The sequence below is a fragment of the Peromyscus maniculatus genome, chromosome 8, assembly GCF_049852395.1.
Source record: "Peromyscus maniculatus bairdii isolate BWxNUB_F1_BW_parent chromosome 8, HU_Pman_BW_mat_3.1, whole genome shotgun sequence".
NCBI lineage: Eukaryota > Metazoa > Chordata > Mammalia > Rodentia > Cricetidae > Peromyscus > Peromyscus maniculatus.
In genome coordinates, this window is record NC_134859.1 from 7,053,805 (window position 1) to 7,078,348 (window position 24,544).

The 24,544-nt window shown below is 43.2% G+C and overlaps 1 protein-coding gene across 4 annotated transcripts in view; it reads right to left on the reverse strand.

Moving 5' to 3' along the window:
- Positions 1-24,544, reverse strand: part of Abat (4-aminobutyrate aminotransferase) — a 114,424-nt gene that overhangs the window by 76,249 nt on the left and 13,631 nt on the right. For 2 of the 4 annotated variants that reach the window (XM_042283552.2, XM_076577898.1), the window contains exon 2: positions 23,166-23,273. The exons of the other annotated variants lie outside the window; for them this stretch is intronic. The gene's annotated coding sequence lies outside the window, so the exon portion shown is untranslated. The remainder of the gene's footprint in view (positions 1-23,165; positions 23,274-24,544) is intronic. 4 annotated transcript variants of the gene reach the window in all.

Genomic DNA, 24,544 nt, shown 5'->3' on the forward strand with positions numbered 1-24,544 from the left:
GAGAGATTCGTTGGTTCTAAATCACAGTGACAGCACTTCAGTTGAGCTATTACGCCGTTGCCGGGACAACCAATGGGATCAAATCGCAGAGGAAATCTATAATTATTACAAGCCAGATACTGGTGTGTTCAGCACAGTAATCAGCATGTCAGGACAATTCAACCTGAACCCCAGGAAGGAGAAACGCCAACCTCTGGCCCCCAAATCTGGAGAGAACAGGGTAAAAGAGACCCCACGTGGTAGAAGTACTGATGTTACAGATGTCAAACTTAAAAGGATTGCTTAGCCAGGGGACAAATAAACATTAGGTGAAGCTACATGAGATTGCCAATAACTGTCGTTGAAATGTTTCCTGTGAATTCATCATGGGTATTTCCAGTGCACAGCAAAGTTCAAACAAAGTCTACAATGAACGCATGCGTGCCCACCACACAACTCCAGGCATTAACAATGTTACCACGAGTGCTTTCTTGGCCTGATTCATTTTTAAATGCATTTTAAACTAAATTGCAGATATTGTGCACTTCCCTAAAATACTTTGGCCTGAATAAAATGAAGTGTTTGATCATTAAAAAAAAAATTACTTGTGGTTCAACATAAAGAGAATGAAGCCTGTTAGGATTTTCTGTTTTCCCCATCCATCTGCTCTTACATCTCTCTATTTCTTGGCCATCCTATTTCAGCCCCTAAATCTTTCAGATTACAAAGTTTATGCTTTTTCCATTGAGTAATCATCTCTACTTCTTAGATGGTATGTTTGGAAAAGTGCTGTTGAAGACAAATATAGAAATGGAGATGTAGTTCAGTGGTAGAATGTTTGCCTGGCAGGCGGGAGGCGCTGACTTCAGTTCCTAGCAACACACACACAAAGTAAATTGTGTGACTTCAAATCTTCTAATAGTTCACAATAAAAAGGCAAGAAATTGATAAGTTAATGTGAGGTGTAAATTCTATTTAACCTGTGTCCAAAACCTCATCATATCAACATGTAATCAGCGCAAAAGCTAATTAATGTAATTCATATTCCTCTTGGCAAACAACCTCCAGATTTAGGCATGTATTCATGCTTACAGAGTCTCAATTCAGACCAGAGACAGTCCAGGTGCTCGGAGCTAGGCATCTCCTTGGAGAATGTAGTTTAGCTGGGGCTAGACTACCCCCACCTTTAAGTGAGGATGCTCACTAGTGTCCACGGAGCACCTACTGTTTATTCTCATGAGCCTGTGGAATAGGTGCTCTTGTGAGCGATAAGGAGAGAATCTCAGCTAATTTAGGAATCTGCCCAGCATATTAGCAGTGATCACAGGACCTGCTGCTTAAAGCAGAGTTTGCCAAAAACTTGACCTCTCATGCTGTTATCAGTTGATGACAAATACTTTAGTACTATCAATCACACATGTACAGGAAACTGATTACTTAAGAATTCATTTAAAAAGTATGAAATGGGGGCTGGAGAGACGGCTCAGTGGTTAAGAGCCCTGAGTGCTCATATGACCTCACAGACCGAAGCAGCAAGCCCAAGGCCTGCACCGGCATGCACCTCCACCTCTGCATATACTGCGGCTCCCAGTTTCGTGTTTTGATGGGATTCCTGAGTGTGCAAATGGACGGGTCTCTGATTCTTTTGCCTTCTCTTGGGCTCTCTTCCTTCTGCTGGTTTGTCTTGTCCAACTTTGAGGTGATCTTTTTTGTTTTATCTTGTTATGTGATACCTCAGTAAAACCCCCCACTTTATCCCCTACAGACAAAGAGAAGCTTAAACCAGGATTCCTAAGTGTAGATAAGAACTTAGACCCCTTTTCCCCAGGTGGCTGTATCTGCTACAGGGACTTTGGAAAACACAGTCAGGATATTCGACCAAAAGACTAAAAAGGGAGGTGGGTTAAAATAAATTATATGGTCTGTGCCTTTAAGAACTAGCCTCACAAAGAAAGGGGAGTGCTCCTTCCAACCTCCCTGCTGTGAGTGAGAGATTTGGAAGAGCCTCCCTGGAGACTTGTAAACTTAGAAAACACCCTACTTTTGCATTCTGTACCTAAAGTCTCCAGTGGTGGCTTTGGGGATGTGATCTAGGCACAACAAGACCCTCACTCTATTGTCTCAAAAAGGGGGCCTTAGACAAAGATATCTCAATATAGATAGACCCAGGCCAGTTTCAAGTCCCCAGAAATGATGGCACCAGCCCCAGGAACAAAAGAACAGAGTCAGGATGTCTGATGGTAACCAATTAACCACAAGATGCCCCTCTCCAGAGATAACATGACCAGACCCCGGAGATGAGTTGTAAAACTCCTGACAGGGCAAACAGATAAGCTAGAATAAGATAAAGTCCAGCCCCGGGAAAAACTGGACCAATCAAGGATGGACCCGTACTAACCCCCTCCCCTCTAAGAAACTTTATGGGTTTTGCCTATAAAAACTAACTTCCCCAAGAAAGAGTAACTCTTCCCTGCCTCACTTGAGATGGCTTGAGTTGAGTTCCCTGTCATGACTTGTAACAGATAAACCTTGCTTTTGCATTCTGGTATGCTCGTCCTTGGTGGTCTCTGGGGGTTACGATCTGAGCACAACAGTTACATCTTATTTTGTTATATTTTTTTAAACGTGAATGAATGGATGGAAACCTAGCCACCCTGGTTAACAACTGAACTGCCACTCATGCCCGCCATGAGAGAGAAAGTCAGCTCCTGACAGCAGAGTCACACTGGGTCTCAACCACTCCAGCACAGGCCTCATGGTCAGGAGTAGCAGACCAGCATAAGACGGACTCCACAGGTTTATTTGGGTGCTTTTATTCGGTTGCAGTTTGGTGGGGTTTTGTTGGTGATTTGTTCTTTTCCTTTTGGATGTGGTTTTATCTTGTTTTTGAGGGGTTTTGTTGTGTCAGATTTTTGTTTGTTTTTTTGAGAAAGAACTTAAAGTTAGATGGGTATGGAGGGGAAGAGGATCTGGAAGAAGATGGGAAGGGAAGAATATAATCAAAATATATTGGTTTGAATTTAAAAAAAAAAAGAAAGGAAGAAAAGGAGCCCTTGCTGCTCCTGCAGAGGCCCGGAATTTGGTTCCCAGCATCTACATTAGGCAGCTCACAACCCCCAGCAAATCCAGCTCCAGGGGACCTGACATCCTTTCTGGCCTCCATGGGCACCTGCACACACACACACACACACACACACACACACACACACACACGCACACACACACACACACACATCTTTGTTAAAGTGTGCAGGGGGTTTGGGAGAGTGCTGGCCTGGCATGCACCAAGTCCTGGGGGTTCATCTCCAGCACCACATAAAATATGTGTAGTGGCACATACCTGTAATCCCACTACCCAAGACATGGAGCCAGAAGGATCAGAAGTTCAAAGTCATCCTTGGTTACATAGTAAATTCTAGGCCAGCCTGGCTACCCAAGACCTCAAAAGTCAATTAGGCAATAAACAAGAATATGTAGTGAACTCTGAACTTCTTACCACTGAGAAATCTTAAGAATTAATAAACCTGATTAATTTAAAGATTAATTAAGATTTAATAGGCTCCCCCCACTAGTGTGCCTTTTGTCTCAGTGGGATGTGAACTGGGTGGAAGGTCAGGCTTCCACTTGCTCAGAGCCCTTTATGGGCTCCCATCCCAGGAAGGCTGAGGCTCTAGCTCTCCCTTACTTGGTCTGGTCTAGACCCTCATTTTAATGATGCTATCCATATATTGACTGTGTGTGTGTGCTCCTGAGAATGACTTTATGTCCGGGGCTTGGCATGGTCTTGTACCAAATGTGACCTGGGCAGCCACCATCCTTAATCCAGGCTGACATGTTCAGGGGTGAAGTCCAGTTAGGTGGTCTATCTGTCTGTCTGTCTATTTATCTATTGGTTCTACAGTGTGGCCACTGCCTTAGAAATGTCAGCAACTCTCTTGCTTCTTGCAGACTGTCATAAAAGGAAACCACAGCTTTGCTCTGACGTTTCCAACAGGATTAGACTGACCTGGTCATGAGCTTGAGGAAGAAACCCAGGGAAGAGGGAGGAGCCTCTGCCCTGACTCCAGAGTGTCTTAAATTCACTTACTTCATTCCACCCCCCAGATGACCAGGGACAAATGTAGAGATAGTCATCTTCCTGCCTTTCAGCCTTAGCCTGCTGCTCTTCAGCCATCCCTACCCATGTCTTCTAACTCCGCCAGGTCACACAGCCCCTGGGAGGTGCCCGGAGCGACAGCCTCGGGGCTTTTGCATATGTCATTCTTGCTCTCTGTATTTCTTCCCTCCCTGGTTAACTTCTGTTCATCACCCAAATTTCACATATCCCAAAATATTTCCTCAAAGAAGCATTTTTAAGTTTCTCGTGGAAACGATTTTCCTAGTTCTGAAACTACATTCTTCCAGCTCCCCATATAATTATTTTTCAGGCACCATGGTTAGTTAGGTGCACAGACGTCTTTCCTGCTACATATACCCAGTTCACATGATAACATTCAGTATTCATTGAAAGAATTTTTAAACTTTTATTAAATTTTAATTAACATATTAATTTATCGTGTGCTTATGCGTACACATGGGCCATGGTGCTCTCATGGAGGTCAGAGGTTAACTTGTGGGAAGTTGGTTTTCTCCTTCTACTATGTGGACCCCCAGAGACTGAACGTGGGCTTGACAACAAGTGCCTTGACCTACTGAGGCATCTCACCGGCCTCTGTTGCATGAGTAGCTATTCCGTGTTACAGATGAAGACGAGGACTCGGAGGAAATGCAGCTTCTGCAAATGGAGGAACTGTTCCAGAAGTTTCCTGTGTACAGGTCCTATCCTGAGAACACAGAGGCTCTACTGAGGGTCGTGGGGAAATGGCTAGTGCCTAAACTCGGTGATGGCATCATTGGCTGCAAGGACTGTGAAATCTGTCCTCTCTCAACTGCTTAGAAAACAAAAATGAACAAACAAAAAACTGTGTGCATTCAGTGTGTGGAGTCAGTGAAGGAACCTCCCAGGCATTAATGCTATCTGCCCATCTCATGACTGAGAGTCAGGACACTCCTAGGACCACTCGGGTCTAACCCCTTTGGAGAAGAATATAGCCACAAGGACTAAAGAGAGGTCCTTTTTGTTTTTTTAATTGTGAATGCACATACGTGTAAGTGCACGCAGAGGCTGGAGACGTCAGGTGTCCTTTATCAATTTCCAGCTTATCCCCCTTGAGACTCGATTTCTCGCTGAACATGAGATTTGACTTTTTTCAATGAGGCTGGCCAGTGAGTCCCAGGGACTCTGTTGCTCGCCTGTTTTTGTTGTTTGTTTTTCTGTGGGTGCTGGGATCAGAACTCAGATCCTCGGGCTTGCAAAGCAAACAGTCTTAGCCACCGAGCCATCTCGCCACTCCAAGATCTTAAATATTTTTACCTTAAATAATCTCAGCTTCAGACATTTAGCTAATCCAGGTAGCTGTCAGTGGGGCAAGTATTCTAGAACATACCGGATGAAGAGCGGACAGCCGAGAACACTGGCAGCAGCCCGAGCAGGGGCTTGCTCAGCCGCAGACAGCAGCGTGAAAGCTTGGTACTCTGGACAGTTTCCAGAAACTATGCAAAAAGATAGGAATAAGATTTTTGAAGCCATGCAATGAGAGAAATAAGAAACCCATGGGGGAAAATAAATTGTTTTTGAGACAGTGTCTTACTGCGTAGCCCTGGCTGGCCTGGAACTTGCTATGTAAACCAGGCTGGCCTCGAAATCAGAAATCCACTTGCGCCTGCCTCCTGCGTGCTCAAATAAAAGGCATATGCCACCACACCAAGCCTGGAAAACCATGGAATCTTACATAAAGTCTGAGTATAATTTGTGGAGGCATGAATCAAGACTATGACGAAGGAAGGCTGGCCTAAAGAGGGGTACCCGTTTAACAGCTTGATCTCGGATAGAAGGTTCTGGGTAGCAAGCTACTTTTTTCTCCCTTCTCCTCCTTCCTCACTCCCCCTCTTCTTTTCCATGTTTGCTCAGTTTTGTTTTTGAGACAGGGTCTTCTGTATCCCAGACTGGACTATATAACTAAAGGTGACGTTGAACTTCGGATCTTTGTGTCTTAAGTGCTGCGGTTACAGGCATGTGCCCCTATACCCGCTTTATGTGGTACTGAGGATGGAACCCAACACCTCGGGCATGCCAGGCAAGCGTGGTACTTACTGATAGCCCCACCCCAGTCTCCATTCTGATTGCTTGGTAATGGTCTATACAGTTAATTTTATCAAGAGGGGAAAAGAGCATGTCTGGTTTCCTCTGTAAACCGGAAAACTGTCACGGGAAGGAGGGGACATGAATGGCAGCCGAAGGGGTCTAGACATTTAATTATGGAAAACACGATCGAGTTACATGACATGATATTAGCAGGGAGCCCAGAGGCACTTGGACGTTGATCTGAATTCAGTTTGGTTTTGAGAAGCGTGAAAAGAGATGAGCTTCCAAACAGACATAAAAGGACATTAGTGTTCTGGCATTGAACCAGGTCAAAATGGCTTCCAATCCCCAGGGAGAAATGCTTAAAAGTTGAAAGTAGGTCAGCACAATCAGGGAGTTTAGCACGTTCACAGCATAAAGTGAAACTTTATCATCTCACTTCAATGGAGAGCAGGGAAGCTTGGAGAAAGACGCGCTGAATTCCTAGAGGAATGAAGGTGTTCTCGGGCCCAGGTTACTCTGGCTTACTCAATTCTGGACTAGGAACCTGAAACACAGGGCCATGGCCTTTAAAAATGGACTTTCATTGCAACACAGCTCTACCCACTTATCTATGGCTGCCTTTGCACTCTAGAGCAGAATTTAGAAGCTGGGGAAATGGCCACTGGCCTAGGTGATCCAAGCTTAGCTGTGTAGTCACAAATGGTCTGTCTGCTCCCTGTAAGAAGTGGTGGCCCTCTGCACTGGGTTACCAGGAGCTCAAGTTTAGGGAACACTCCCAGACTCTGGTTTGATAGGGTCCCTTTGGCATCAGAAGTCATTCTCCCCCGCCCCCCCCTTTTTTTTTGCTGATTTATCAGCAGGACACAAAGTACATCTCTTTCCAAGTCCACATTCGTGTACTTACATTGTTTGTAACATTTCTCCTTGGACTGAGAATGTAGGTCAGAGAAAGATTGGGGGTGGAGAACAGAAGGCTGGAGAGATAGCTCTGCCCCCAAGCCTGAGGACCTGAGTTCGATCCCTGGAACTCACATGATGGAAGGAGAAAAGTGACTCCAATACGTAGTCCTCTGACTTTCCCACGGACACTATGGCACTACCACACCCCATACACACAAAACAAAACACGCAATTCTAAAATGAAAGGGGAGGGAACCAAAGGTGCCTCCTTGAAATCATCCTAAGTTTCTTCACAGAGTAAAATAACGTTAAAAACTTTGTTTTTACTTGATGTATGTGAGTGCTTTGTGTCTGTGACTCTCACGCATGTCAGATGCCTGTGGAAGACAGCGGAGGGCACCAGTCACCCCTACCCCCCAGAACTGGAGTTACTGATGTTGTAAACTGCCATGTGGGTGCTGGGAACGGAAGGCAGTCCTCTGGAAGGGCAGCCAGTGCTCTTAACCCCTGAGCCATCTCTCCAGCCCTGCACTTTAACTTTTTATTTTTACTTTTTTATTTTTTCCCCCTGAAACAGGGTTTCTCTGTGTAGTTTGGTGCCTGTCCTGGATCTCACTCTGTAGACCAAGATGGCCTTGAACTCACAGAGATCCGCCTGGCTCTGACTCCCGAGTGCTGGGATTAAAGGCCACCGCCACCCGGCGCACCTTAACTTTTAACAGAAATAAATTTAGGTGGACAGTTATATCTATTGAATCCAGAAAGCCCATATAGTTTCATATAAATAAACTCTAATTGAACTCTGGTGTCCGGTATTAGGCTCCACCCCCAGAACAGCCCTGGAATCTCCTCCCCCTCTCTCTTACATCTCCACCTTCACCGCTACCTGCCAGGTCCAGGCTTCGGTTTCCTGCCCCACAGCCCTTAGCCTGCTCAGCCCTACTCCGTTTCCTATGGTCTGTATGCCACGTGATCCTGCATAAAAGTCCTCACCTCCCTTCATCTCTGTCACTGCAATGCAGTAACTCCTGCAGATGGGAAAAGCAGGCCGACTTTCCAACAGGAAAAATTAAAGTCAACAAATAATAACTGTGGTAGTTTGAAAGAAAATGGCCCCCAAAGGAAGTGGCACTCTTAGGAGGTGTGGCAGTGTTGGAAGAAGTGTGTTACTGTGGGGACGGGCTTTGGGTTTTCTATGCTCAGGAGACCACCCAGTGTCTCAGTCGACTTCCTGTTGCCTGCAAGATGTAGCACTCTCAGCTCCAGCACCACGTCTGCCTGCACACTGCCAAGCTCCCCACCATGATGATAACGGACTGAACCTCTGAAACTGTAAGTGAACCTCCCTCCAATTAAATGTGTTCTTTATAAGAAACATGCCATGGTCATGGTGTCTTGTCACAGCAATAAAAACCCTAAGACAGAAACTCAACTCGAGATGCTTCCTCCACAAGAAACACAGATTGCTTTTGGTCAGCTGAAACAGGTTTGCACAAGATCAGCCTTCTTCACTCTGTCCCTTAAGCACCTGGCTGCCAGAAACACTCCCTGATTCCTCCTGTAATGTTTCCATAATCCCATAAGCACCCACGGACGGACAAGAACTGACTAGTGCTCTAGCACCGTGGATGGACTGCTGACCTCCAAACTTGCAGAGAACTCCCGGGTCCAGGGCCTGCCTTTCACTACGAGTCTTCCTGCACAGCCAGGCCCTCAGTCCTGTTGTGCGTTCTGTGCGGAAGTCCTGGGTAGAGAGCAACGCGGCAGGAGAAAGCAGGGTTACAGAGGACACAGGGTGCAGGGGTTACAGGTGTGACTTGTGTACTCTGACCCGGGTTCAAGTCCTAGATGTGCCTGATACCATGGCTGCAAGGTTTTGTAAGTTTCAAAATGGGAAAGAAACAACCAGAAGGTAGATTCACCTCAGTAACTAAGACAGCTCCCTGCATGGCATGGGATTGGGTCCAGGGGGTGAGCACCTTCTGCTCTGGACTGCTGGAGAAAAGCTTCAAACATTAGTTTACTCAGTCAGTTCAGAGGGTTCTGAGACTCTGTTTACTGTTCATCTCTCCCTCTTTTGCTATTGGAGATTGAACCCAGGGCCTTGCTACATCCCAGCCCTTTTCATTTATTTTATTTCCCGAGACTTCGAAAATTATTTTAAAAATCAGATATGGTGACACACACTGAAATCACTCACAGCAGGCTGTCACTGCCGGTTCAAGGTCACTCGGTTCTAAAGGGTGAGTTCTAGGCCAGCCAGGCATACACAGAGAGAACCTGTCTCCAAAAACCAAGTGCAGAGACTGCGGAGATGGGTAAAGGCTTGCCACACAAGCCTGAGGACGCTTGCACTGATCCTCAGCAGTGATGTAAGAAGCCCGGCACGTCAGTGGTACCTGTAATCCTCTAGTGGGATGGGAGGTGGAGACAGGAGGTCCCTGTAGCTAGATAACCAGCTAGCTGGCCAATTGGTGAGCTCCGTGTTCAGTCTCAAAATACTAAGGTGGATAAACAGCAGAGAAAGATACCTGACATTGCTCTCTTTCCTTTACATGTGCACACATTGGCACAAGCACCCCAACACACACGCCACACCCCCGCACCCCCCCCCACACCACACACACACACACACACACACACACACAACAAGGTTTTGCTAACTTGTCCATTGTGGTGGTATTGTGTTCCCCAAAATATTGTGTACTCTAATAAATTTATCTGGGGTCAGAGAACAGACAGCCACTAGATACAAAGGCTAGAAAATGGTGGCACTCACACCTTTAATCCTAGCATTCCAGAGATAGAAATCCCTCTGGATCTCTGTGAGTTCAAGGGCACATTGGAAATAGCCAAGCAAGGTGACACACGCCTTTAATCCTAGAAAGCCAGCCTTTAATCCCAGGGAGTGGTGGTAGAAAGCAGAAAGATATATATAAGGCGTGAGGACCAGAAACTAGAAGCATTTGGCTGATTAAGATTTTGGCTGGTTAAGCATTCAGGCTTTTGAGCAGTAGTTCAGCTGAGACCCATTCTGGATGAGGACTCAGAGGCCTCCAGTCTGAGGAGACAAGACCAGCTGAGGATCCGGCGAGGTGAGATAGCTGTGGCTTGTTCTGTCTCTCTGATCTACCAGCATGGACCCCAAAAACTCACCTCGGGTTTGATTTTATTAATAAGAACTTTTAAGATTTCTACTACAGTCCATGCTGGCCTTGAACTTGTGATTCTCCTTTGGCCTCCACAGTAGCTGGGGTGGCAGGCCTACATCACCACACCTACTTCCATTCCCTGTTGGTAATTCACTCCCTTAGGCAAACTCTCTGGTTCAGTGGCAGGTACTTGCCCTGGGGCCCCAGGAGCGGAGCACTCCAGTTTCCACAGGAAGCTTTCTGTCTGTCTCTGAACCTTCAGTACTGTTTGTGTTGAGACTAGACTCAGCATCTCCCACCACAGGGACACTCTCCTCCTTTGGCAGATGAGAAGAAATGAGGGAGCCGCAAATGCTTCTGTGGGGCAAGCTTCTCCTGCACTCACCCTGTGGCAACTAAAGCTCAGACATGGCTAACTCTCTTATTTATATGTTGTGTGTGTGCGCCCGTGTGTGCGCACCCGTGTGTGTGTCCGTGTGCCCGTGTGTGTGTGTGTGTGTGTGTGTGTGCCCGTGTGTGTGTGTGTGTGTGTGCCCGTGTGTGTGTGTGTGTGTGTGTGTGTGTGTGTGCACGCGCATTCACACTCAGGTATGCTTGTCTGCAGCTTGTATGCAGGCCAGAGGTTGACACTGAACTGCCTTCCTCAACCACTTCTCCATCTTATTCTAATTAAGAGACAGTCTCTTACTGAACCAGTAGTTTGCTGTTTTGACTAGACTAGCTGACTAGCAAGCTCCTGGGATCTGTCTGTCTGTCTGTCTGTCCTCAGCACCAGGGTTACAGGTGCATGCTGCCTTACCTGGCATTTACATGGTTGCTGTGGATCTGAATTCAGGTCATCATGCTTTCACAGCAAGCCCTTTACCCACTGACCACTAGTGACAATCTTAAGCATCTGTGACACAGGATAGTGCCATTTTGTAAGGGGAGAAACTGAGTCCAGAGACCCTGTGTCTGTTCTTGTTTTCTGCAGTGTCATAAGCTAGAGCTTAGGGGTGCTCTGCAGAGGCCAGGAAAGGCAATCTTCACAATCATTTGGCTCCTGCAGGAAATTAAAACCACAGTGAGTTGTTCCAGCCTCTTATCTGGAGCCCTGGGAGCCGTCTGCTCCTCACTCCAGTCTTTGAACGGAAGCCTCGGGGGAGAGCTCTTCTCTGTCACAACGCCAGCTCAACTATGTCCTGTCAACTCGGCAACTTTCCCCAAAAGTGTCAGCGAGACACTCTTATTCCCAGAGGACATCCCAAGACAAGTCCCAAGACTGGGACTTGCCATTTCAGACTCAAGGAGACCCAGCAAAGACTTACACAGACATGGGCACTGGTCAGACAAGGATAGACTCCATGTCCCCAAGTGCCAAGACCCAGGGCTCCATATTGGAATGAAGTTAATGGGATGTGGCAGCCTGTTGGATTTTCCTTCTTCTGCATTTCTTTCTTTGTTCATCAACTCCTGGCCCAACCTAGCTTAGGACGCAAACTGGAACTTACTGAAGGGTGTCTCAGCTTTGCAAATGTGCCTCTCACAGTCACACCATGACTGCACCAAATGCAAGCCTCCCCACTCCTACCCTAGTGGTTGTAACAACTGATAACTTAGAATCAAACACTTTTGGTGCTGGATAAAAACCTCAATGAGCTGGGTGGCGGCGGCGGCGGCGGCGGCAGCAGCAGCAGCAGCAGCAGCAGCACACACCTTTAATCCCAGTACTCGGGAGGCAGAGGCGGGCAGATCTCTGTGAGTTCAAGGCCAGCCTTGGGCTACAGAGTTATTTCCAGGAAAGGCACCAAAGCTACACAGAGAAACCCTGTCTCAAAACAAAACAAAACAAACAAAACAAAAACCTCAATGAGGGGCTGGCAAGAGGGCTTAGCAGGTAAAGGCATTGGCCAACAAGCCTGACAACCTGTTTGAACCATAGGACCCACATCATGGAAGGAGAAAAATGATTGCCATCTCTGACCGCCACATATGTGCCATGGAATGAACACAGAGAGAGAGAGAGAGAGAGAGAGAGAGAGAGAGAGAGAGAGAGAGAGAGAGAAGGAATAGTAGTAGTATGCATTAAATAATATAAATGGAAAACTATGGTGATATTTTATTTGTCCTGAAATATGATTTTATTTGTATGTTACTAAATAAAGTTGCCTGGGGGTCAGAGCTAATAGCAAGCTACAGCAGGAGCCGGGCGGTGGTGGTGCACACCTTTAATCTCAGCACTTGGGAGGCAGAGCTAGGCGGATCTCTGTGTGTTTAAGGATACAGCCAGCATGGAGACACACACCTTTAATCTTAATATCAACCATAGAAGCCTTGGAGGTCTGTACAGATGGGCAGTGATGAGGAGGTCATGTGGTTGGGTTTACAACCAATGAGAAGGCAGAACAGAAAGTCAATAAAAAGGACAAACACAGGAAGTAGGTCTCTTGCTGAGGAGGACAGCAGCAGCAGTGAAGGGTAAGGTTTTCAGTTCTTAGCTATTGCTCTGACCTCTTGGGCTATTAACTCTGCATTTGGCTCTGTGTTTCTTATTTAATAAGACCGTTCATCTACATTTGGTGCCCACGTGGCAAGAATTCATTAAAAACTGCTTGGCTTGGCTTGGTGGCGGGTCTGGTTTCCCACCTGGGCGACCCGGCTCCCTAGCTTGGGCCCAGCTCAGCTTAGGTCTCAGGCCCAACTGACCGTAGCTACAAGCAGTTACCTGCAGCTGGAGCTACTTGCTTAAATCCGGTGCTACAAACAACTCAGGCCTGCCAGAGCTACCGGTAGGCTGCACTCAACTGTAATTGCAACAGCTACATGGAAACGCCAACGCACATGGTTGGAGCTTAAGGAAGCTGGAGCCCAGACTCTGCTCAGCTCAAGCGGGAACACGCGGTTGGATTTAAGCTTTTAGCCAGAACTCTTTCTTTCTTTCTTTCTTTCTTTCTTTCTTTCTTTCTTTCTTTCTTTCTTTCTTTCTTTCTTTCTTTCTTTCTTTCTTTCTTTCTTTCTTTCTTTCTTCCTTTCTCTCTCTCTCTCTCTCTCTCTCTCTCTCTCTCTCTCTCTCTCTCTCTCTGGATTCCCACCTTGGATGCTAGGTAGCTGTTTTGAAATTCCCTTGGATTTCTACTGTTCTACACAGATTTGGTAAGTCAATAAAGATAACAGATATTTTAAAGGAAAAAACTATTTAAAAGAGAATTTTTTTCCACATTTAAAAAAATGGGTTTTATGTGTACATTGGAACAAAATTGGTCTTTGTTTGATAACATTTTAGGCAGTCTGAAAATGGAACAACTATATGAGAAGATTAATATTGATGGGATTATGCACATTATTACTTTTCTTATCCTTATTTTACTATTTAAAAAGATAGTCAATTTAAGTGCCAGGATAAAAGTTTTAGAAAACCCCGTTAAACCTGTTAAAATGAATTATAGAGAAATTCAGATTCAGACAGAAGAAATTAACAGTGAAGTTGTTTCAGGATTGGATTATAAGGTTACAGAAAGAAAGCCTGTTTTCACACAATCACCCTTAATTTATCTGGTAACCAGATAAAACAGCAGCTACATGGTCAAGTGAATGCACAAAATATTTGGACTCCAGTTGAAATGTTAGATTTACGAAGATTTAAGGAGACAATAGTGTCTTACGGCATGCATTCCCCATATGTAAAGCAAATGTTAAACTCCTGGTAACTTATAATAAGATTATACCGCAGGACTGGCGAGAGCTGGTAAACGATGTTCTGGAACCTGGGGCACAGCTGCAGTGGAAAATGTGGTTCAAAGAGGAAGCTAAAAACATAGAAAAACAATGGAGGGGTAAAGGTATACAAATCTTCCAGGATCAGCTTGTTGGAGAAGGCCAATATGCTGCAATACAAATACAATGTTTATAGGATATCCAAACCCTAGTTCTATGTTGAATGGCAGCCTTGAATGCATGGGGCAGAGTTGAGGAACCAGGAAAGAAAACTGAGTCATTTACAAAGGTTATACAGGGCCCAAAAGAATCATTCACAGATTTCTTACAAAGACTGACTTCAGCAGTAAATAGAATGGTACCAAATTCAGATAATAATTGAATCTTTGGCTTTTGAGGATGCGAATGCAGCATGCAAGAGAATAATCAGGCCATTAAAGGCAAGATCTGCACCCTTAGAAGATTGGATTAGAGACACGTTTAATGTTGAGGCTCATGACCATGATGATATGTGAATAGAAGAAGCAATTTCAAGAGGCTTGAGGAATGTCAGATGTTTTGGATGTGGAAAGCAAGGACATTTGAAAAGGGACTGTAAACAGGGCATTCCTAGAAACAATGTTTCTTCAAGGAACAATGGCAACAGAATGCCCCTTCCTTCTGGAGTATGCAGAAGGTGTGGTAAGGGAAAACCATGGACCAACGAATGTAGATCAACAAGGGACAGACAAGGTAATACTTTGCCTCGGTCTTCAGGAAACCCCCAGAGGGGCCTCAGGCAGGCCCCCGCAGCAAATCCAGTTCAGACCTTTCCTGCAGTCATAGAGGAAACCCCTACACAGAGCAATTAAATAACCAAATGCCTAATGGAACAAATCAGGCTGCATGGCATGATGAAACAGCTGAGAGAGAGAGAACAGAAAATTCAGGAGAAACCATATATATATATATATATATATATATATATATATATATATTTAGCAAACTTCTATAAATGAACAAAGACCAAAATTAACAATAAGAATAAATGGTGTTTTGTTGTCTGGTCTGGTAGACACAGGTGCTTACGTTACCATAATTGCACCAGAATTTTGGAATCCAACTTGGCCTCTTCAGGAGGTAAACTTTCAACTGTTAGGAATTGGAACATTATCTCAAGTGAAACAGAGTGCAAGATGGCTCGAATGTATAGGTCCAGAAGGACAGAGAGGAAAATTAAAACCATATGTGGCTAACATAGCTATGAACCTGTGGGGTCGACACCTGTTGCAACAATGGAATACTCAGATTAACATCCCTCCAACCTCAGAAACAAATTATAAACTAGCACATGTTTCTGAGAGAAATATTAGAAGATATTATTCTAATGAGTGGTCACCAGCCATCCATATTATACAAGAACAGGGCACAACAACTGATGATCTTCCAAAGACACCAACAGCTCTACCTTTAAAATGGTTAACAGACAAGCCTGTATGGGTTCAGCAATGGCCTTTAACAACAGAGAAACTCCAGGCTTTAGACGAGCTGGTAGAACAGTTAAATGCTCAGCATATTGAAGAATCAACCAGCCCTTGGAATTCTCCTGTATTTGTTATTAAAAAGAAATCTGGTAAATGGAGAATGGTAACAGATCTTAGAGCAATTAACAAAGTAATTCAGCCAATGGGCTCTCTACAATCTGGAATTCCTTTGCCTACTCTGTTACCAAAAGGATGGCCTCTCATAGTTATTGATTTAAAAGACTGTTTCTTTTCAATACCCTTAAAAGGAAAAGACAGAGAAAGATTTGCCTTCACGGTGCCTACTTACAATAATTCTCAACCGGTTAAAAGATTTCAATGGAGGGTCCTCCCACAGGTAATGTTGAATCGTCCAACCCTGTGCCAATATTTTGTACAACAGCCATTGGAAGTGATATGTAAAAAATTTCCTAAATCTATAATTTATCATTATATGGATGATATTTTACTAGCTGACTCAAATGCAGATACTTTAGAAAGAATGTTTGAAGACGTAAAGAAAAGTTTGCCTTGCTGGGGATTACAACTTGTTCCTGAAAAGATACAAAGAGGAGATTCTATAAATGATTTAGGATATAAAATAGAACTACAAAAAAAATTAGACTCCAATAGGTGCAAATTAGGAGAGATCGACTACAGACTCTTAATGACTTTCAAAGATTATTTGGAGACATTTCTCATCTACGAACTATTGCTGGGGTAAAAAATAATGAACTGAATAATTTGTTCAAAACTTTAGAAGGTGACAAGGACTTAAATAGTCCAAGAGAATTATCACCTGAAGCTGAGAAAGAATTGGCCTTGGTAGAAAAGGAAGTACATGAAGGACACGTGGATCGTATTGATCCAAAGCTGGATTGCATTTTGGTTATTTTACCCTCTAGGCATTCTCCTATAGGAATATTAATGCAGAGGGAAGATATTATATTGGAATGGATATTTTAACCAAATAAACCAAATAAAAAAATTAAAAACTTGTGTGGAAAAAATCTCTGACTTGATTTGGAAAGGAAAATTCAGACTTCATCAATTAGCAGGAATAGACCCAGGAGAAATTGTCCTTTAACTAAGGAGGATATTGAAAAATTATGGACAGAAAGTGAACCTTGGCAAAGAGCTTTCAGTAATTTTTTGGGAGAAATTAACAGCAAATATCCCAAAAGTGATAGAATTGTTCTTATAAAGAGAGCTGATTGGATCTTGCCTTGAATTGTATGGGAAAAACCCCATATCTGGAGTTCGTACATTTTATACAGATGCAAACAAACAAGGAAAGGCATGTTACAAATCAGAAAATTTAAGTAAAGTGGTTCAAAGTCCTTATAATTCAGTTCAAAACTCAGAATTGTATGCTATTCTGTTGGTATTAATGGATTTTTCAGAACCTCTCAACATAGTAACTGACTCTCAGTATGCTGAAAGAGTGGTATTACATATTGAGACTGCAGAATTTATCCCTGATGCTTCAGAATTAACTTCACTATTTATCCAGTTACAAGATACTATCAGGAACAGGAGTCATCCTTTATATATAACTCACATCTGATCCCATACTGGTCTGCCAGTCCCTCTAGCACAAGGCAATGATGAGATTGATAAATTATTGATAAGAAATATGCTGGAGGCAGAATTTCATAAAAAACATCCTGTCAATAGTAAAGGTTTAAAAAAGGATTTTTCTATAACCTGGCAACAAGCCAAGGAAATTATAAGGAAATGTCCTATTTGTTCCTTTTACAATCAGATGCCATTACCAGCAGGATGTAACCCAAAGGGTACTCAGAGGAATGAAATCCGGCAGATGGATGTGTTTCACTTTGCAGAATTTGGAAAATTGAAATATGTACACCATACCATTGATACTTATTCAGGATTTCAATAGGCAACTGCTTTGAGTTCTGAAAAAGCTGATTCTTTAATCACTCATTTGCTAGAAGTTATGGCCATCATGGGTATACCTGCACAAATTAAAACTGACAATGCTCCAGCCTATGTCTCTGTTAAAATGAAACAGTTTTTTTTTTGCTTATTACAATATAAAGCATATTACAGGTATACCACATAATCCTACAGGCCGAGCAGTTATAGAAAGATCAGACAGAACTCTAAAGAATATGCTAAATAAACAGAAAGGGGTAACAAAAACCCCTAGAAATAGACTGCATAATACTCTATTAACTTTGAATTTTCTCAATGCCAATGAGAAAGGAACAACCGCTGCAGAGAGACACTGGATAATAGAAAAAACTGCAGAATTAAATCAGCCTATATACTTTAAGGATGTGCTGACCTCAGAATGGAAACCAGGGTATGTATTACATTGGGGATGAGGTTTTGCTTTTGTTTCTACAGGAGAAGACAAGCTGTGGATACCATCAAAATTGATAAAGGTTCAATTTGAACAAGAGAGACCTCTTAATTAGAGGGGGTGATAGTTCATCAACCAGCATGACTATCCAATTTAAACTAACTTATACCAATAACACATGCCTTTTCATTTAACCAGATAATAACTTGCCAAAAGGGAACCTCCCCAAAATTAGTCTTGGGGAAAGGTTTTTGTTTTTGTCCTTTAGGAGAATGAAGGCTAAGGAATCTAAAGAACACAGGACAAATGAGACAACTGAAGAAAAAGGACAAATCATCTGTCCCAGGAAAAAGTAAAATGGCCTTTTGGTATATCATCTACAAAATTTCATAAATCTTCCTAAATGTTTGTTTCTGCTCTTCTCTAAAGAAATTTAACACTATTGGTCTTCTAATAGTCCCAGTTCAATTAAAATTTAAAGCTGATTTTGCAGTTGGAGAATGGCTCTCTCCTTCTTTAAACTCAAGTGCTGTGGATATCACTCTGTATAAATAAAATGCTGATTGGCCAGTAGCCAGGCAGGAAGTATAGGCGGGACAAGCAGAGAAGAGAATTCTGGGAAGTGGAAGACTGAGGCAGAGAGACACTGCCAGTCGCCACCATGACAAGTGAGATGTAAGGTACTGGTAAGCCATGAGCCTATGTGGCAACTTATAGACTAATAGAACAGTAAGCAAGAAGCCTGCCATGGCCATGTAGTTTGTAAACAATATAAGCGTCTGTGTGTTAATTTTATAAGTGGGCTGTTAGACTACCAGGGCTTGGTGGGACCCAGAGAGAAAACTCCAGCTACACTCAAGCATGTTGTTAAAAGGAAAATGCAAACTCCCTGTATCATGCCAGAAGAAAGAGCCATCTTCTGACATGGGACAGGAGAAAAACCAAATAATTAAGGGACTATTCTATTACTAATCTCAATTCTTTGATTCTATTCTGATTCTTTAAACTTTTCTTAAAGTATGAATTTAATATCAAAATTTACAGGATTTATACACACACACACATTTTAAACTTTGTTAAGGTATTAATGGTCATATAGAGTACTAACTAATTCTAGAAAAAAGGCTTCAATTAGCTGCCTATACATGTTTTTGTGTTCAAGTCTCTTATCAGTTTTCTGCAGGAAATCACGGCCAAGCCTAACATCAACTGAAACCTCCAGGAAGAAGATGGGGCCCCACAACAACAATTCCACATGGACAATAATAATATCACTAAGCTGACAAATATCATCTACAGATCAACTTTGAACTACAAATTGCTCAGAGCAATTTTGAGATGGCTAGATGAAATGATCCAGTTTCAAAGACTACTTGAATAAGGACTTGAGATAAGTCCTGAACTTTGGCATTATGCACAGACTGGATAACAAAGGATATAGTTACCTTTCCTAGAATTTGAAAATTAACCCAAAATTTTTCTTTTCAGAATAAAGATACCTTCTCCCATACCCAGCAGGAAGCAATTTTAAGAATACGATGCCCACATTCCCAAAGATCTTTTAATGGGTTTTAGGTCTGGGGTAATTTTCATTGTTTAGGAGGGTTGGTTACAAGTTGTTGTTAAGGGTTAGAAAAAGGGCTAAGCAAAGGAGATTAGATTTAAGGTTCTTGTTGTTTTTTTTTTTAAGACAATTACTAGTTTTAAATACTTTACATTGGATTGGACTTTTTATATTATATACAAATCATATATATTGAAATTGATAGTTAGAAAATGCTATATGTATATTTCTAATTTTGTTCAAGATATTGTACTTATACCATTCATTTAACAATGTAATGCAATTTGCTGATCCTTGAATGTTGTTATTACCAACTATTAGGATAAAAAGAAATGAAAGTTAGTAGTTAGACATTACAATAGAACTTGTAGTCATATTAGGTATGTTTTCAAGATTGAGCAGATATATTTTAGATAGATAGGTCATCTTCAAACCCTTCAGAGATCTACAGAATATGGCATTTAAAATGTTTTAATAACTTAGAAAATTTTTCTTTTTTGTTATGACTATGAGACATGTCGGCTCCTGGCAGTACCAATCTACTTCAGAGAAAATATGGGCATTGAAGAAAACTGCATATGGAGTTAACTTTCATTGCGGCAAAAGTTAGCCACTGGAAAACAAAGTATCCTCAAATTGACTGCTGACAAACAGGACAGACAGGACACGAAACAAAGGACTACCAATTCTTGCCAAGACAAGTGTGGTTGTGGCTTTATCAAAAGGCATCTTCTGAGACCATGACAATATGGCACCAGCCCTGAAGTGACCTTTGCAATCCAGAAAAGGTACAGTGCCCTTTTCTTCGAAGGCAGCTGAACAGGTAGTGGGCCCATGGCTTCTGATGTGCAGTGGAACAGCAGCTGAAACAGTTATTCTTGAAGAGTAACTAAGCTCACACCTCACAATAGTAGACTAGCATTTAATAGAAGGATGTGGAGAAGAATGGGATGCCAAGATGAAGCCACACACACACAAGCCAAGAAGAATGGACAGCTGAATTTAAAAAAAAAAACAAAAAAAAAACCCATCAACAATTTCCAGAATTTGAAATCCTGAATCATGACAGGACACTAGTGGAATTCAGGTGTTTCTGGTACATGGACTGCTCTCACCAAATGTGAGGTCGAACTGTTGACCTTGTGTACATTCTAGTTCACAAATGAATCTGTCAGATATGCTAAGCCTATAGGCTGAAGATGATGCCCCAACACTGCGGAGAAACCTCAGGTGACTGTCCAGGCAGCTGGCTGTTTCTGTCAACTCACATTTGTTTTTTTTTGGAAGCTGCTTGCATGCACTTCCTGTTTTTATTTTTTATTAGGTAATATTATTTCCTTCTTGGGTCTCTGAGGGAGTTTAAGATTAGTTAGTTATAGTTATAGTTTTCCTTGTTAAGAATTTCAGAAAAGAAACACACTAAAGAGGTATAAGTGTATAAATTTGAAAGATGTTATAAGACAGTTCTGTTAATAATATAAGTTAGGATAGAAAGTGAATCAGGTACATTTTAGACTTACCAAAATAGGACAGATAATGGAATTATTTTCTCTGAATTTGTCAAATACAAATGGACTATACATTTTTTAGGTATTTATGCTTGTATATATGGTATATAGTTATTGTACTTTTGTATATAGTTTTTCTTATATTAGTTATAACTTTTTCCCTTTTTTTTCTTTTTATTAAAATAGAAAAGGGGGCCGGGCGGTGGTGGCGCACGCCTTTAATCCCAGCACTTGGGAGGCAGAGGTAGGCGGATCTCTGTGAGTTCAAGGCCAGCCTGGGCTACAGAGTTGAGTTCCAGGAAAGGTGCAACATTACACAGGGTAAACCCTGTCTCGAAAGACAAAACAAAACGTGTGAAAAGCAAAATAAATAAAATAGAAAAGGGGAAATATGGTGATATTTTATTTGTCCTGAAATGTGATTTTATTTGTATGTTACTAAATAAAGTTGCCTGGGGGTCAGAGGTAATAGCAAGCTACAGCAGGAGCCGGGCGGTGGTGGTGCACACCTTTAATCTCAACACTTAGGAGGCAGAGCTAGGTGGATCTCTGTGTGTTCAAGGATACAGCCAGCATGGAGACACACACCTTTAATCTCAATACCAACCTTAGAAGACCTGGAGGTCTGTATAGATGGGCAGTGAAGAGGAGGTCATGTGGTTGGGTTTACAACCAATGAGAAGGCAGAACAGCAAGTCAGTTAAAAAGGACAAACACAGGAAGTAGGTCTCTTGCAGAAAGGAAGGACAGCAGCAGCAGTGAAGGGTAAGGTTTTTAGCTCTTAGCTATTGCTCTGACCTCTTGGGCTATTAACTCTGCATTTGGCTCTGTGTTTCTTATTTAATAAGATTGTTCATCTACAGAAAACTTTAATGAGATCTTGTCTAATGTTTCAGTTTCTGAGGTCCAAAGAAGACAATGGGATGTCTCAGGATACATGTGCCAGGAAGTAGGGACATTTCTGGAGAGCCTATGAGGTGCCAATCAACTAAAATCTCCTGATTCATTCTACAAGGCAGATCACACTCTCTACATGAAGAAACTGAAGCTCAGTGTCACATGACTTGACCCACACATGCTAGAAAGCATCCAGCAGACTTCTCAGGACCCCAGAGTCTTGAAATGCATTTTCTAATCTCCAAATGACAACAACAGATGCCATTTATCTTAATGGTGACATTTTCAGTTTAATACGCATTAACAAAAAGGAGAGGCAGGTGCTGTGCAGCTGACTCAGCCGGCAAAGTGCCTGCTGTGTAAACACGAGGATCTGAGTTTGGATCTCTAGTATCCACTTAAAAAGCTAGGCCCAGTGGCATGCACCTGTAGTCTTAGGGTAGGGAAGGCAGAGGCAGGGGGATCCCTGGAGCTCATTGATCAGATAATCTAGCTGAATCAGTGAGCTCCAGGCTCAGTGAGAGACCCTGTCTCAAAAAATGAGGTGGAGGGTGACTGAGGAAGACACCCCATATCAACCTCTGACTCCCACATTCACATGCACGCACGCACGCACGCACACACGCAGAGAGAGAGAGAGAGAGAGAGAGAGAGAGGAGAGATGACAGACAGAGAAAGAGAACTAGGCATGGTGATGGCACAAACCTATAATCCCAGCACTTGGGAGATAGAAGCAGGAGGACTAAGAGTTCAAGGCCCAGGCTACATGAGACCCTGTCTCAAAGAAGGAGAGGAAGGAAGGAAAGAAGGAAGGAAAGAAGGAAGGAAAGAAAGAAAGAAGGGTTGTTTTTAACTAAGTTGTTCTATTTACCAATAAAGACTCGGGAGTCAGATGTTGGGGTGAAAACCTACTAGATCACAGAAGCTAAGAAGCAACCAACTGACCTTCCTTTTTGTCTGGAGACCCAGCAAGAGAACATCTCTCCACCCATCCCAAATCAAAAAAAGACCTCAACTCTCTAAGTCCCTCCCCACTCTTTCCTGAGCATCTCTCCATATTCCTGGCTCCTCTGTCTGCTCTATGGCTAATTCCTGCCAACTAGTCGCTGGCTCTGTCCCTTGATCCAAGGTTAGTTTTACTAACAGGGTCTTGGAGTTTCACAGTGCAATCAAATATCCCACAACAAGGAAGCAAGCAAACAAACACAGGAGACCTGTGACCACCCACCTATAGCTGGAGCCCATGATTAAGCAGACCAATTTAATTGAAAGAAATAATAGGTATTAAAAATAGCACTCTTGTTCACTGAGCATGACCCAGCATCAGACCTGCTCCTATTCCTGAGGCCTTCCCATTACTACCCTCCTTTAGCCCCACAACACCCTTGAGTCAATCTTGAGTCAATATGACCATTGCCCCATTTTACAAATGAGGTCTGCAGAGGTTCACCCACCTGCCCAAGGTTTCTCTGCTGGGAGGCGGCCAAGCTGGATTCAAAACTGTAAACTGGGTGGTGCTCAGCAAAGATGAAACCTCCGAGTGGGCAGCGGCGATGATGGAACTGCAGAAACCATGAGCTGCATTCGCTTAAACTCTCAAAACCACGTGGTCCTCCACGCCACCCTTCCCTGCTCCGGGGAGGCAGATTTTAGGGTGTGTCTCGCCACATCTACTCTTTGCCCCATAGCTCCTCCTCACTCTCCATAGCCTCCTCTGCAGACTCAAGCTCTGGGGGGTCCTGAGATGGGCGCTGACATCTTAATTTCACTTGCATCCTGATGGGAGTGAGAACTGTTTAAAAACGGGCCAGGTTGGGGCTGAGAGAGTAGCAGATCGTGTTCCTGACATGCACAGTGTCTTGAGTTTGATTCAACACCACTAAAAAAAGTTCAAAAGATTAAATATGAAATCAAAAAACCCAAATGTACACAGTGAATATGTGTAAAGCAGAGGGAATCCAAGAATGGGTGGGTGTATCAGCACCAATTTCCTGGTTGAACTATTGAGTTATCTATGGGTTAGTAAGGTGGGGGTCGTGGGGAACATGTAATGAAGGGTAAATGAGGTCTTTATGAATCTTTTACACTTTGATGGCCATCTCAATGTAAAAAGTTTATTTATGAGAAAGGCAAGTATCTGAACATAGCGATGCATGCCTGTAATCCCATCCGACACTTGGGAAGCGGAGGCAGCAGGAACAGGAATTCAAAGCCAGCCTTGGCTACGAAGCAAGTCTGAGGCTACTATGTGCTACATGAGATGGTGTCCCAAAACAAGAAAAAGGGAAAGGAGGAGAAAAAGGCAGGCAACATAAAAGAAAGCAAGCCCCTGTGAGCAAATCAGGACAGCAGACATCCTCAGGATCATTAAATACAACACCCCACACTGGACTAACGGTGAGACGTTTACTGTGATGCTGATCCTAGGATGATGCTAAAGACACAGAGGACTCAGGCATCTTGAATCTTGATTCAAGAGACTTGTGGTCCAGTGCTAGGGACAGAGAAATGAAGAACTACAACAGAGTGGTGGACCCGTGGGAAAGGGGAACTGGGGAAATGACTTTCCCAAAGAGCACCTAGCCTGTGCATGCATCAGAATGGCTTTTTCTGTGAATGACAGGGACCAGCCCTGCACTAGGGTGGCTGCTCTCTGGATTGATGTCCTGTAACATTTCTGCCTAGTCTCTTCCCAACCCCTCGTGCTGGAGGATCAATCAGCCCAGAGCCTCATGCACCATAGTTTAGCTCTCTGCGACCGAGCGGCAGGCCCACCCTGCCCTTGGTACAGCTCTAATCAAACAGCACGGGAATTTCAGATGTGGACGGTCTC